At 33.9% G+C, this 16796-nt stretch overlaps 1 non-coding gene across 1 annotated transcript; it reads left to right on the top strand.

Moving 5' to 3' along the window:
• The first annotated feature begins 13433 nt into the window (after window positions 1-13433).
• TRNAA-GGC (transfer RNA alanine (anticodon GGC)) lies at window positions 13434-13506 on the top strand. Its single transcript has one exon. It is a non-coding gene; the product is annotated as a tRNA-Ala (tRNA).
• Window positions 13507-16796: the final 3290 nt, after the last annotated feature.

Here is a 16796-nt window from a genome sequence, read left to right on the forward strand (position 1 = left end):
CCTGCAATCGCGTTTTATCCGGATTAATAATAATTTTAATAAGAGATTCTTAATAAATAAACATGGCTCATATTTCTCCGTGTAGAATAATAATTTGGTATGAATCGTGACTAGCATTTTAATAGAAACTGCAGAGGGATTTTGATGCTAGGTCCTGCAAACAGCTTTTAATAGGGTTTGTCAAATACACAATATCACAACCTGACATTATTCCATATTCACCATTTTATCTTGTTTTGATTTGGTTCTTAGGACCGGAGAATCAGACCAAAGAAACCTGATAAAAAAAATCCACAGATCACGTAAAACATAGGTAAATCATAGGTAATCATAGACAAATTGTAGATAAATCATAACTAACTAACGAACCATCGCGCTGTTTCCCCGAAAGGGTAGTCAGAGAGGACGGACCGCCAAACAACTCAGTCTTGACACTTTCGTGTATAGTCTCATACCTACTCTTTTATTATTCTGACTCTTGACATGACCCGATTCAAGCATCTGATTTACTTGATCGTGCCGTGTCTTCCTCGGGCGTCCCCGACTTCTGTTACCATTCATATTTTTTTTATTTTTTTATTTTTTTTATTTATTATAAATTTTTAAAGATACAAGTTTTATGCAGTCCCACAAAGCTGTCACACATGACGTCTTGTCTGTAGGTTCTACAAATAATATATATAAACATTTTTAATTTTTAATACATGTATGACACAAAATTATACAATAAACAATATCACAAAATAATATATCTCAAAGTACCTACCTATATACAAATTATTTAGGCAGGTACGTTGAGATGTTCAGGAATACATCAATAATAAAGTTCAGAGATACATTGATTCGTCGCTTATTAGCCAACGCTTAGTGTTTTTGGGGCAGGGTCTCTCATTATTCTGAGGTTTAAAAGAATTATTAAATTTATTGAAAATCTCTGGTATTAAATATTTAAGCGTTCGGCTTCCATACTTATTTGTTACTCTTGGAATAATGAGGCCCTTATTTTCAGTGAATCTTGTTGTGTGATTATGCACCGGTTGCTTTTTATATTCTCCTTACACTGCTCTATTCGCTCATTCGCTCTACATGTCCAAACAATCTTAGCGTCCCTTTCTTAATTTTACTCATTACGCTTACATCAGCCTTGTATTCTTTGCGGATTTCCACATTTCTCATACGATCATACATTTTTTATCAGACATACGCCTCAGGGATCTCATTTTAACAGCATTCGTTGTACTTTCATATTCCTCTGCCAGTTCCATGCTTCACTGCCATAAATCAGGATAGGTACCAGTACTCCATTGTGGACTGTTAGCTTCGCTTCTTTGGACAATTTTTTATTATCGTTAACTGCGTTCAGTCCTCCATTAATGGAGTTACCTGCGTTTACTCTTTTTAAATATCTCTGTCAGCCTTCCCAAGCATAATCAATAAATATATAAATCATAAACAAATGATAAGTATATCGTAGGTAAATCTTAGGAAAATCAAAGATAAGTCTTATAATATAAGGTAAAATATGGATAAATCATAGGTAAATTACAGATAAATTATAGGTAAATTACAGATAAATTATAGGTCAATCGTAGGTAAATCATAGTTAAATCAAAGGTTAATCTTAGGTTAAAAATAGATAACTTATATCCAAATCGAAGGTAAATCATAGGTAAATCACTGATAAATCAAAAGATATATTATAGAAACACCGAAGAAAATCGTCGGTAAATTATCAAAAAATTATAGATAAATAAATATTTGTAAGAGGTTCACCATTATTTCATATTTTTATTGTGATCGATAAAATAAAAGTAAAATCTGACCATAATTTTCAAAAATCCACAAACAAGTGAAAAAATAGTCTTAGGATGTATTGTTTCGGAGAATTCTAACAATTCTTCATATTTCATACTTAATTTTCAAGTCTGTGAAAGATTTTTATATTCTTTTATTATTTCAGTTCTATCAAGCAACTAGCCTATAATTGTATAATAACATGACTTGAATAGGACTTTCACAGAACCCTAAAATGAACGTTGAAGTTTGATGAATTGTTCAAATTCTGCGAAACAACCCATTCTTAACTTCGCATGTCAAAAAATGAAACTGACGTCGAGTAGGTTACGATTCATGTTAAAAAATAATGGCTGCCATAATTATATTAGGTATCGTTTTACCGATATGTCGTATCGTAATATTTTACAGATCAAATGGAAATTGAGTTATAGGAACCTACTGGAAAACAAAATGAGCGAAAAAAAATTGAAAAGGAAATAATACACAATTATCACAAAACAAAGCGTTAATTAAAACAAACGGTTATTGAAGTTAATGTTCAGCGATATGCATTATAGTTGATGACTGGTTTTATTACATTCAAGCGATACTTTAATTATAAAACCATTCTAAAAATGTTAAATTATGCAATACCAAAGTATTGTTTGCGAAATTATTGAATCGGCAAAAAATATTTTGAAGAACAGTGCCCTCTGGAATTTCTGTCTTTCTGGCTTTTCTGGCTCTCTGGTTTTTCTGTCTTTCTGGTTTTTCTGTCTTTTCTGTTTATCTGGTTTTTCTGTCTTTCTGGTTTTTCTGTCTTTCTGGTCTTTCTGTCTTTTCTGTTTATCTGGCTTTTCTGTCTTTCTGGCTTTTCTATCTGAAATATCTTGTTCATCCATCATCAGCTTTGGAAATTCCATTAACGTAGCGAAATCATGCTTTAACTCGACCGTTTTGCATTTCACCTACCCGTAAATTGGTTTTGTGCGTTCGGTTTTTAATTTTGAAAATCTCCTACATTCACTTAATTATTCAAGCAAGCACATGGACTACATAGATGGTTAACTTTGAGTATCGTTCAGTAAAGATTATCTTTTTTTGAATACTACTTTTGTACTGTTCACAGAACTACTAATATAAAGTAAAGTGTATTAACTTATTAAGGTGATTCTACATGATAGTACAAATAAAAAAGATGAACAACTTTTTCGAAATTCTAGTGTTTTAAGATAGTTTTCTTGTTAAAAAGTTATATAAAAAATATATTACTAGGGGAAAATATGTTTGTATGGATAAATAAACAATGGAACTTTAAAAAAAAATGAATTCTTATTTTTTACTTACATACTATCACTTAGAATCACCACCCGAAGATAGAGCACTTTTTTTACCCTTAGACTAAATCTAGTTTAATCTACTTAAATCTAGTTTAAACTACTTAAATCTACTTTAAACTGGCTTTTAGCTATTTATTGTTATTAAGTTTAATTTGTAGAACTCCATTTTAATTTTTATTTTGTATATATTCAATAATATTGTTATTGGGTTTATAAAAACAGTTTCTTTGCGAAGGTAAATGCTAAATCACTATTTAGATTAATCTTTGCTACGAATCGGTATACACTATGAATGCCAAAAAATATATTATGCATAAATTGAAGCTTTTTCTTTCTTTATTATTGATCGGAATTGGAATAAAATTATTGGTTGCGTTACAAAAAATATAAACGTAAACCACTGATAATTTTGTTTTTTCTTGAGGTAACTAAGAACTCATATAAGAAACACCTTTAAAAAAATACCGTTTTATGGCTAAGATTATTTTTTATAATTATTATTGACTAACTTTTTTTCATTCATATAAAAATATTCAACAAATAAATAAAACTCACTTTGGCGCTTACGTCAAATTTAGCCAGACTCCACTGGTTAAGCAATTGTCGCCTCTATTCGTGGTGATATAAGACGCAAACATTCTAGCATCTGTACAGAAGTCCGCGGAACGTGGCACGGAACGGAAGTCGGTTGGTGACAGTTTTTTCGACAGTTTTTTCTTGTCGGCATTATTTTGGTTACGAGTTTAGAGTAATAATATACACTCTGGTTACGAGTATTATTATTTCTCAAACGGTGAGGGAGTTTTGTTATTATATTGTTATTATTCATGGCCCAAATATTGTACTTTTTATCTCAAAATACTTTTGAATGTATAGTTTTATTCATTATTTCACAAAATTAATGACTTACTTCTTACGGAAAAATGCTTTCCGTTTGCATTTATGTTGACTAATAATGCGTTTTTACAGGTCCATAATTTATTGAAGATGGGGAATAAAACAAAAAATGTCGTCTTACTTTGCGATATTTTCGTAAGAAAAATCGAATTCAGCGACACATGAATCGAAAAGATGCTGAGTATGGAGAGTTCTGCATAAAACCAGATATTCCTGAATCTATTTTCGAGGCGGAGAAAGAAATACTTTTGGATGAGTTGAGAGAAAAACAAAAAGATAGGAATAAAATAGAACGGGAAACAATTTTACAGAGTAACTGCAGTGAATGGATGGAGTTGCTACGTAAAATGATCACAGCATCTTCATTTGGAAAAGTTGTACGTAGAAGAGACAATATAAGCTGTGCAGCTCTTGTAAAATCGTTGCTGTACAAAGTCAATATCTCTCATGTATCTTCAATAAGTCACGCAAGAAAATATGAGAAAGAAGCTTTACATCAGGCTAGCGTTGAACACGATATTGAAATTCAACCGTGTGGGCTATTTATTGACAAGGAATTTCCATTTCTAGGAGCTTCTCCGGACGGTCTTAGCGGCGATATGCTAGTAGAAGTAAAATGTCCTTTAACGTCCTTCAAACTTGGCTTAGAAAGAGCTATTCAAGAGAAGAAAGTTACTTTTTGTAGGACAAACAAAGATGGAAGTATGAATAAATACAAATCATGATTGGTATTTTCAGGTTCAAGGGCAATTTCGCATTACGGAAAAAAATGTCTGTTTATTTGTTGTATGGAGTGGACGGAAATATCCTTTAAAAACTGAATATATTTATAAAGACGACGATTTCCGGAAAATAAAAATGGAACCCAAATTGGTCCGATTTTATTTACATTGCTTACTTCCTGAAATTATTGATCCAAGAAAGAACAGGAATATGCCAATTAGGAATCCTCCTTTTATAGTCGATGCAATCAATGACAAACTAAAAAAAAACACTCTCTCAACCTCCAACAAAGCGTAAATTAACATATTCAGAAAAAATACCAGATCCGTGTGATGTTGTAGAAATTACGCCTATAACGCAATCATCATCAATGGAGTTACAAAATGGCATAATAACAGACGATGTGTCATCAACAATTGTTCCTGATTTCAACTCTATTGATATTGAGAATGTTATATCATTTGAGAAATTTTAGGTTTATGAATATGCTATATAAATTCACAATATAAGTATTTTTTGTTTTTCCAATTTTTTTACATTATAATAAAAGCAGGTATAAGTACATTTTTTTTAAATGCATATAAAGCTAATATGTTCTAATTAGTGGTAATAATACCTCCCTAGTTGAGAAATGATCGTGATTAGAGAGGGAGTACTATCACAAGTTGATATTAGATTATATATTTAGTAGTTGCTACAATTAACATGCATGTAGAATTATATACTCATGCACTATTTTTAGAAAAAATAACTTAAGAATTGTTCCTTGATAATTTCTAATACTGGATATTTGTTTGGTAATTTGATTGTTCTTCAAAAATTATTTGTAAATTGAATTTAAAAAATATATTAGCAACATAAATTTGATAAAAGTGAATTTAATTTTTTTTTTAAATAATATATGTAAGTGACATTTCAATGTAACGTATTATTAACAAATATTTTATATGTTTTAATAATGCATACAAATAATAAAAATCAATAAAAAATATACAGTTATTAAAAAATAAAAAATATTAATTATTATATTAATCACTAATATCCCCACAGTTTGAGTCCATCCGGCAGCTATAGCTCTGCCGCTGTTGTCAAAATAAGATTGATAGTAATCGTCCACCAGTTAAAAAGGTATTAGTAGGTATACGGAAGCCTTGGCGAACGGGGAGGCCTGGTCGGGCGCTTCCTACGTATAGCAGGTACATAGTACGCGGCTACTGCAATTACTTGTCTCGTGCAGAAAAGTAACAAAAAATGTGCACATTTTATATTCTGTTGGAAGGGGTAGAAACCCAAATATGTTTGGCGTTTATATTCGCCTTAAACAAGTTCTGCTGTGTAGTTATTATTACGCGTGACAGCTGTTTCGCCCTCTGAAGGCATTATCAAACTGTCTGTTTTTTTATGTGATCTAGGTTTGATCTAGTTTTACCTGGTTTCACCTAGTTTGAACTGGTTAATTGGTGTGATATAGTTCCGATATCACAGCTAACAAAGACCTCTAAACCAGACCGTTAAAAAGGGAATGCGGTTTTAAAAACTAATCTAAATTTTAAAATAAATTCATCTGTGAAAAAGTTTCAAAAACACTGGTATTTAGTGAGATTAGAAATTCAACACCAGAAAAGGGTTGATTGATTGCGTTAAAATGTTATAACACTCAGATAGGTTGGTTGCCAAGGAATGAAATAGCTCATTTTGTAAAACTTTATAGAGAGATTAATTTGGTAGTTTATTCTTATCTGGAAGTCTTCTAAAAAAAGTCATGAATGAAATCATTATAATAAGGAAAATAAACTTTTGAAAATCAGTACATTACGCGTGAAAAAATAGAATTATAATTAATCTCGAATTTTGGAAGCTGGAAGAATTTCCAATACTTAAGCCAGGATTCACGACTTTCAAAAACAAATATTGTCAATTATCTTTACGATATAATAATAATATTTTGTTGACAAATTAGAGAGACGATCAGATATTTACCCTACGAATGAACACTTTTAGTAAATCTAGTTAGTTACTTAGTAAATAAGCGCAGACCTTTGAAAAAACATGAAATTTAACTTTACTTGTCAAGATTAAACCTATACATTAAATTATTTTATATTTTTGGAATAACTTAATGAGTAAATCCTCATTTTTTAATATTTCATCACTGAAGACAATATAAGCGACTCTCAAACGAAAATTTCAAACAAAAAACATCAGAAAAATACTACGCGCTTCTTGGAATTGAACCCAGGATCTAAGCCTTGCCGGGGCTTTTCTCTACCACTGAGCTAATTCGACACTATCCCCTTCAGTCATATTTAACTGCATCATACTTCGACTAAGAATTACAACATTATCATTATCTTTATGTATGATTACAAGATTCTTCCCGAAATAAATCCAATCCAGATAGCGTCTTGCATAAATATATCTATCTTTATTTTTAACGTGCGACATCTATTGACTTTTTCTAGAAGTCCAGGATAAATATTTTTTTAAGCTTTTCCTGATACTCCTATTTCTAATTTTCGTTTGAGACTCGCTAATTAATATTGTCTTCAATGATAAAATATTTTTACATAAATGAAATAAAAATACTTGATTTTAGGTCACTTTAATGAAAAATGTTATTGTCTACGGTTTCAGTACCTCCGTACCATCATCAGGACCATAGACATATGAATATTAGTAGACTTGCCCTAAGTGATTAAAAGCGTATTGTTCCCCACTCCCCATACCGGTTCCATTGGAGCCGGCTGGGCTCGCGTATGGCTTCCCGTGAATCTTGAGAATGTGACGTCATCATTCTTGTTCGAACTAGCGTCAAGCTATGGTCGAGGCATTTTATGAAATAACACGGCAAAATAGTGGCTTGTGATATGAAAACTTGTTAAAATAGATGTGAAAAAGAGAATAAACCCAATTGTCGTATTACATTCCATATGTAAGCATCATTTTAAGCTTATTCACGTCGTATAATATGAATCAGTTATAGAAACATATACTATCACATATAGCCAACATTTGGTCGAATGTAGCGATTCTCAAGTGTGCGCATCGTTGTTACTGGGAAGTAAATTATGAACACTTATAAAGGTGTCTTAACTAAATACGTAAACAAAATATTCGACTCTGAAAATAGAAGAATTTTTTTTTTGCCGAATTTGCATGTAAAAATGTCTATTCATTCAAAAGCAGATTTTACTTTTAAGAACTAAATGGTGATATTATAATGCGAGATGCCTATATACTGTCAGATTGATTTATTGACGAATCACAGTCAGCTTTACCCCCTTCGTTCTTCAACAGTTGATTTTACCCCTCACTTTTAATTTCTAGTCTATATATTCATATATCTGTGATCAGGACAGTTATCCTTATCTCCTTTTAATATTAGTATAGCTGAAGTAAACCCGCCGTAGCGCGGGGTTGTGAACGGTTTTGAGGAAAGATTGGCCGCTGGTTCGCGTGCCACGTGAACGCAATTATTTTTGGTAACGGTAACGGTGACGGTTACTCGCAAAATCCTTTACACCCACAGACATAGGAATTAATAGACGAGAAGATAATGGCGAGGGGTAAAATCAACTGTTGAAGAACGAAGGGAGTAAGGCTGACTGTGATTCGTCAATAAATCAATCTGACAGTAAATAGGCATCTCGCATTATAATATCACCATTTACTTCTTAAAAGTAAAATCTGCTTTTGAATGAATAGACATTTTTACATGGGAGCGCAAATTACTCGCCACGTTATGAACAAATTTGCGAAGTCCAAATTCGGCAAAAAATTCGGTTCTATTTTCAGAGTCGAATATTTCGTTTAAGTATTTAGTTAAGACACTTTTATAAATGTTCATAATTTACTTCCCAGCAACCAACCAGCTTTGTGTTTCGCGTCCAGACGTTTCTCGATGTGATAGTAACAACTGATTCATATTATACGATGTGAATATGCTTAAAATAATGCTTATATATGGAATGTAATACGACAATTGGGTTTATTCTCTTTTTCACATCTATTTTTACAAGTTTTCATAGTACAAGTCAACATTTTGCCATGTTATTTCGTAAAATGAACCGATGATGCCTCGACCATAGTTCGCACAAGAATGATGACGTCACGTTTTCAAATTTCACTTGAGGCCATACGCGAGCACAGCCGGCTCCAATGGAACCGGTATGGGGAGTGGGGATAATACGCTTTTAATCACTTAGGGCAGGTCTACTAATATTCATATGTCTATGTTTACACGCAACTTTTGTCATTTGAAAAATCCTGACACACAATAAATCTGTTCTTGGGAACGCAACCGGTGTCGATCGAACATGCGGAATCTGCTTGTGTAAAATATCTTCACGCGCGTGTTTCAGGGAGTTGAAAGTGTTTCGAGAATGTCAACCTGTCCTATGGGATCACTAACAAAAAAATTTGCTTGTGGGGCCTATCACAATTCGAATTTCTTTATTTCGTAAAGGAAACGGAGAAAAATGAGTATTGTTTATTTGTTAAAAATGTCTATGAAATCCTTTTAGTGAGTTCGTAATAATATAAATTTAATGAACACGTGTTCCGACATCATGAAAATTCATTGGTATTTTACTAATAGTTTATAAGTAATCAATTCATTCGTTATTCATGCAATGCCGTTTTTAACCGGATAATTTAAAGATATTCTTAATAAATTAGCAATATATTTTATCGGTAAGGTTTCTCCGTGGGTTAAGGTAATAAGCGAGTTCTCGCAATTATAAGAAGGAATAAGTCTTCTCTTACGTAATTTCGAGTTACCTTCAATGAGGTTCACTGGGGAACTGCAGTCGTACCAACTGAATTTTTAATGTAAACCAACTGATCCCAACTGTCTGGAGCCAGTGAGACTATGGCATCCCCAATTGGGGTTTATTATGAGGCTGAAGGTAGTGGGGAGGATAAGTACATGGGGAAGCGCAAGTTGGGGAGTATCTGACTATTCAGATCTAGTAAAACACGACTAAAGCCATTTCAACCAACGTTTCATTTATGAATGGTGGTCTTACACCGGGGCGATACTAATAGTATCTTCCACTCTGGAACGTATTGCATGTCTAATATTTTTTTTTAATATAAATAAAATTTACTTGCGCACGCCGGAATTTTAACTCGCGTCAGATTGTTAGTTGAGAGCCTAACTCCTCGTCCACGGAGGCGTCGAAAGGGATATACATAATCATTTTACTTTTTAATATAACATCTATGCACTTTCCTGACACTTGCATATTTAAATAATACAACAACTATTTTTTATGTTAATATCAACTGCTCCCAATCGTCAAAAGCCAGTGAGACTATGGCATTCCTAATTGGGAATCTGATCTGATTTATACTGAGAGTATCTTCCACTCTGGAACGTGCAGCAAACATAGTTAGTAAATATTATTATTTTTAATAAAAAAATAAAGAAATGGACGGTGGGGGCCGTCAAAGTAAAACAAGTACTCAAATAATTGAAAAAACATAGTTTGTTTGGTAAACTTACATCAATCATGTACGAACAGTTACGATCCAAATTAAGGAGTGTTTTCAGAAAGAGATATTTCAACCTCAAACGGTTTTACGTTTCTTGTTCTCCTGTGGGTCTCATAAATGACGTTTTCTGAAAACGATATATTTTTACCTGCATTATGTGCAGGTACTGTAAAATGATAACTTTCAACAAAGCGATTCATCTACTGTAACGGACGTTGTTAGCCACATTTTTTCAAAATATGTTTACATTTATAAAATGTGCCAACTCCACGCCACTGGCAAATTCCTCGCTCCCCGCCACTGCTCATTTGTATCCCTTTTTTTGATTTTATGGATTCTTTCGTAATCCTCTAACTAGCTAGGGCTTATAACAATACCCTTCATGTTTCTAACTAACTAGTACTGCGGCTGATTAGCCTTATTACTATCACCATCTGATGGTTGTATTTAATTGACTGATTTTATGTTACATTAATAAGTTTTATGAGGAAAAATTCTTAACTGGATAAAAAACCTCATACAAATGACAAGAAAAAGAAAAACAATAAGTTTTGAACTTTTTACGCTGTTTTACTTTGTGATTTACTGAATTTAAGTATTTCATTTTTTCATAATTTGGCTGCGTCCTTTTCGCTTCGGTGGTCCTGCATGTTGGGAGAAAAAGTTTGGGAGAGAAATCCTGTGGGAGAAAAAACATTTTGTTATATTAAAAAGGATACTATTTCTTCGCCGTCGCTGTCATTTTTCTCATGGAGCTTCACGGTGAGGTGTCCTTGAGAAGCTCCATTAGGATGATCAGTTTCTCTGCTTTGGATGAGCAGGAGGCCAGTCTTTCGCGTACCTTGATGATGCCTTGGAGTATGATCATTATGTCCTCGTCATCAGAGGATCCGGTGTTTGGCGCTTGGCGTTGTTCCGTTGTTGCTGGTGGTTGCTTCGGCCCGCTACGTCTGCCCAGGACCGGCCGTCTACTCGGACCGCGGGTCTCTGTGCCCGGGGCTCTGCCTCTTTGCTCTCTGCCTCTTTTGCGCGGGATTTCTTGCAGTGATTCGCTTACTTTATATAGGGGTTCGTATTTATTTTCGTGAACCAGATGGGTGAAAAATGGGCTTTGGGGTGGAACGGGGGCGCTTTGAAGCCGTAGCTCTCGTCCATTCCTCTTCCATAGGTGATGTGGCTCTTGGTGATCCGGCTGACGAGCCGGAGCCGGTCTGCTAGGATCCATACACGAATTCCTGCCCATGCGTATCTGGATTGAATCTCCAGCCAGTGGCTCCCTCCGGGAATGCCGTAGGCAGGGGCTTGTTGCGCTTGAATGTCGCTGTTCCACTTGGTGTGCGGTGGTAAAGCATTATGTGTTGATTTGTTCTGTAAGAAACGAGAAAAAATTAGTAATATTTGAGTATTTTGCAGAATGCCTTGAGAAAGGCAGTTGGGGCGACGTGAGTGATTTGCGAAGATTGCCATGAAAAGGGCAGTTGGGGCGCGTGCGCCTGCTCCAGGCCGGCTGGATTTCTCCGGCCGGCTGTAAGGTGTTGAGGTCTGGCTGTGTGAACACAAGCCAGACGGAAGCAGTTTTGTGGCTATATTACAAGCCTCGAAAAAACCACAAACTGCGCAAAATCCACAAACTACGCAATCGAATCCATCCTCCTATCTATCTCTATCTTTCATTTGTATCCCCTTTCGGCCAAAATTGCCCAAAAATTCTGACCCCGAAAAGCATCGGTACCGTATCGCGCACGTACCCCGACCGAGCGGTACGATGTTCAGATGTTTCTGTATACAAATTATACTAACAAATTATAATTTACAAAATGTTACTAATGCCTATTTTAACTTGTACAACTCCTCGGCGGTAGTTAAATAAAAAGTATTTGCGATATTCTACCACTGAGTAGATATTTAATTTGCCGTTTTTTAAGGATTTTATGTAACCATTTTTGTGTAATTATTTTTACATATTTGCCTCTACAAAAATCCAGGAACCTCGTAGCATAGTGAATCTTTCCTCTTTCGGAGCGCTATGTCACGGGGGAAAAATACTGCCATAACCATTTTACCAATTTAATCGCTTCAAGTTCATTTAAACAATTATATTTTACAAACATTTATTATTTTTTGTCGTATCTTGACAAACTAAAAATATAATTTTCAAGATACACATTGTTATAACTGCTATGTAATAAAACTATGTAATTTTAATACAGGCGAGCTTGCAAAATCTTTGCGAACTCTCAAATTTAAGCGTCTGCCTTCGGCTAATCCACCGGCAAAATAAATATGCAACATTTTACGGTGGCCTATGTACGCGTTTGTGGCGCGGGTAGAATCCCCACCCTTTTTCGGTCGACAGCCAAATGTCGGTTGCGAGTCAACCTTATAGAATATAAGCAGCGTCATTAAAAATATTAAATCGGTTCAAACTTTACCATCAAAAAACAAGTGTTTTTATTTCAACTAGTGACTCCTGCCCACCAACTGCCCCACCTCGCCTAGTCTTCTGCTCCAAATCTTCTGGTGTTACCTCTTCAAGACCAGCCGGTCCTGCCTAGGAAAACCGCCAAACACCAGAAGCGAGCAGAGACGACAGCACACCCAGTGCCCAACATTCACCGAGCACCGGGTGCGGAAGGCAGATTGCAATAATTTCATACAACTATCATCGTAAAGGAGCATTCCCATCGGTTGAAGACACGGTTCGGAACCGGTGCCCACAGTTTTTTGCGGACTCCCGTCCAGTACATCTACCTACCTTCATCTATCTAAAAGTGAAATAACTAGGTAGGTAGTTATTTATTAAAAAAATAGTATAAATTACAATAAAATCATAAGCCCCTTATCTCAATAGGGAATTGCGTGTCGAGATGTACAGCCTTACTGTCGAGATGTACCTTAATATCGAATGTATAATATCGAATGTACAATTATTATTTTTTATGGTAAACTAAGGTTTAAGACAAGATTTTTTTATGCATAGCACAAAGGGTAACAATTATTTTTATAAGCAATAATTATTAGCCTGAAACACTCATCCACATTGAAAAATTTCCTGGTAAAAGATACATGAGAAATATATATATATATATGAGAAATATATATAAAATAAAGTTGGTTTTTTTCAGGTGAAAAAATGTAATAAGCAGTTATTGTTCAGTGAAACACTAGTATATATTGAATTATTTCGCGGATAAGAGATAAGCCGCCATAGCTTAGTGGTCAGAGCTGTCGACCGGCAATCGAAAGGACACGGGTTCAAGTCCCGTTGGCGTCATGTATCTTTTATCAGGAGATTTTTCAATGTGGATGAGTGTTTCAGGCTAATAATTATTGCTTATAAAAATAATTGTTCGAATGAACAATATTGTGATGGAACAGAGCCATCAATATCTTATTCCAATCTATTAGAGCTCAGAATTTATACCAAAGAAACATTATTTCTGATTCCCTATCAATTTTGTTTGTTTAGATATTACTTGTGCATTTTTTGTATCCACAGATCAGCGGTAAAGTTTTTTATATTATTGTGCACATTCAGATATTTACTATCCAAAAATAAATGAAAGATGTAAAAGCACAGATGGGCGTAAAAAATCAAATCAAATATCAATAAATGAAGGTAGGGAGAATTCAAAATTTGTCAGGTTATTTGTAACCCGGGAATATTTGTCTCCTTTTGATAAAGAAAAACATAAAATAATATTTATTTTTCGAAGATATTTTCAGCACCATATGAAGCCAGTTGGAATTATCCTTTGACAAATATCTTTTCAATTGATATATAGGTTATTAGTTATTAGTAAATGTTTTTTTGCAATTTATTATTAATTTTATTTTATTTTAGGGAAATTAACAGTTACAATATGGTTGTTTATGCATGTGTAATTTACTTAATTCAGAAATCAATTATAGAACTCCCTATTATACATTATCTAGTTAAACAGTATATTTATAAAATTAACAGATATTACATATAAAGTATATAATTATAACAAGAGATACTACATAATATTATGTCATTATATAATACGAGTATATCATTACATTTTATGTAGTTTGGTTTAGTTGTTGAATACATTTGAAATAAAGTTTTTATAGTGTTTTTTTTATATCAATTGAAGATATCTACATCAGAGAGATTTTTTAAAAATGTTTTACACATTCTCTTGAGGAAAGCAATTTGTTTTTATTTAGTTTAATATTGTTTTTCATTAAAAATATTGTATGAGCGTACGTAACGTGTAGGTACTTTCAAATCAATTTTGTTTAATAAATCCGGACAGTCAATAACTGCTTATGATTTTATGTAACAACATCGCGTCTCAGTATTGTCTTCGTTCACTCAATGCAACAATTCTTGAAAAAAACGGTTACATCCAGGTAATTATTAAAAAAAATCGGTTGCATCCAGATAATTATTAAATCGATTGTGCGATTTGAAACAAATGTTCTCTTGACAGTCCAAGATGCCAAACATAACGTTTGTAACCGAGTGGGTCTTCGACGACCCCATGATTTTTCTGTCTTATGGGTTTTTAAACTATATAAATTTAAATCATTCAGTCAATTATTAATGGAATCTTACGTATTTGCGCAGGAATACGTAAAATACTAAAATTATAGGTCAATTTAAGCTAATATCCTTAGGAGAGTAATTTTGGGAACTACCTACTCCTCCGCTTAGCTGCGGGATAGTTAACATAAATAAATGTACATTTTTTTTGTCATTTCTCCCTCAGTACAGAAAAAAAACTTATTTTATTCCATTTTTTCTATCCACTCCAGCGATTTACGGCATTTTATGGCAAGTTACCAAAAACGTTTCGAGCGATCTTTTGACATAATATGCCAAATTTAAAGAACCTAAAAATATGTGATAAATGGCGAAATCTAGGTGGATTCACTGGTTTATCCGCAATAAGCAGCTTAAACGTTTCCATATTAATGTTTTGAGTAATGATATTTTATTAATAATATGGTAAATGTATATGTTAACGGAAATGTATGTAATCCGTCATTGTTTTCAATTCCTAGGATATGTATGTAGTTCCTAAAATCGCCAGGAAATGTATGAAATAAATTATATTAGACACATTTCCTAGGAAATCTATACTTTTCCTAAATAGCAATCAAAATAGTAAAACATTTAAGATATCAATGGGGTACGCGGGGATAGCGGGGCAAGGGGAGGGTATTGCATCGTCTGATCAGGCGATCGCGCTAGTGCCGCGTCAACAGTCAGTGCGTACGCACGTCCAACCTAACCAAAACTAACCTAACCTTACCTAACCCAACCCAAAAGACTTTTACTTTAATATTGTGACATTCATAATTACTTAAATAACAGACTGATTACTTACCAAATGAATGTTTAACTTTATAAGAATATAAAGCGCGCTCTACACTCGCGGCGCGAACGGCCGCGAAGGCCGCGAAACACGAGTGTGGATCTTGTTCACGCCTTCGCAATCTTCGCATCCGCGCTTCGCGCCATTCCCCGATTTTTGTCGGTTTTTCGGCCCGCGACAAAGGGTTTGCGGCGAACAAGACTGAAGCTTTGCGAGTGTGGATGGACACAGTTCACGCGCGGATCGCGGCGTATATTCACGGCGTGAATTCACGGCGCGACTTCGCGCGCGAGTGTAGAGCCAGCTTTACAAATAAAACAACGTGTTTTATTACAGAAAGCATTATTTTTATATATTTCCTAATACGATAATCTAATTATATACAATTCCTAGTAAATGTATACATTTCCCAGGATATGTATGTATTAAGTAATTTTTAAAACAATATTTTATACATTCCCTAAATAGCTTCGGAATTATATACATTTCCTAGGTTTCCTATGTTTCTTGTGTTTCCAATGTTTTTTTTAACTATCTCCAAACATTTATTACCGTGTTGCACTACCTCCACAACATATAACTAAAGAGCCAACGTTTTGGCCAACATCGCAATGTCCATCATCACAGGTAGCGCAACACAACATAATACGACAATATAAATTACTGGTAATACTTTCTGTAAATATTTGTGTTAAAATTAATGGAGGTATTCAATTTTTCACTGTTCAATCATGTATGCAACAAAACATCCAAAAATTTTACTGAAAACAAGAATAGTTTCGTGAGATCGATTTTAGCGATTTAATTAACTTGAAATGCTTAGCAAAATAATATTGTCAAATGAGACATTTTGTATTGTGATACATGTCTCTGAGGCATTGATGTCTCATTTAGTCTATGCTCCGAGGCTGTTAAATATTTACCCTGGTGATTTCATTAATGAACTTAATAGCATGGAAAATATTGGTTGCGATAATTAAGGAGTATCCATAAATAGCTTCACTACGCCCATGATATGGTCACTCTAGCACCATCGATTAGCGAACTGAAATAACTGCTCCAGATTATGGACAATAATCTAATATTTTTTTTACAGATCTGCTGTTTTAAAAGTTTTATTTCAATAACTTTTTTTAAGGTTATACCCATCGATGTAATATATCATTGAAGAGGAAGATAATAATAACAAATCTGAAACATGAAACAGTAGAAGACA

Source organism: Hesperophylax consimilis, chromosome 14 (assembly GCF_061612785.1).
Source record: "Hesperophylax consimilis isolate HC1 chromosome 14, BYU_Hcon_1.0, whole genome shotgun sequence".
In the NCBI taxonomy this organism is placed as follows: Eukaryota; Metazoa; Arthropoda; class Insecta; order Trichoptera; family Limnephilidae; genus Hesperophylax; species Hesperophylax consimilis.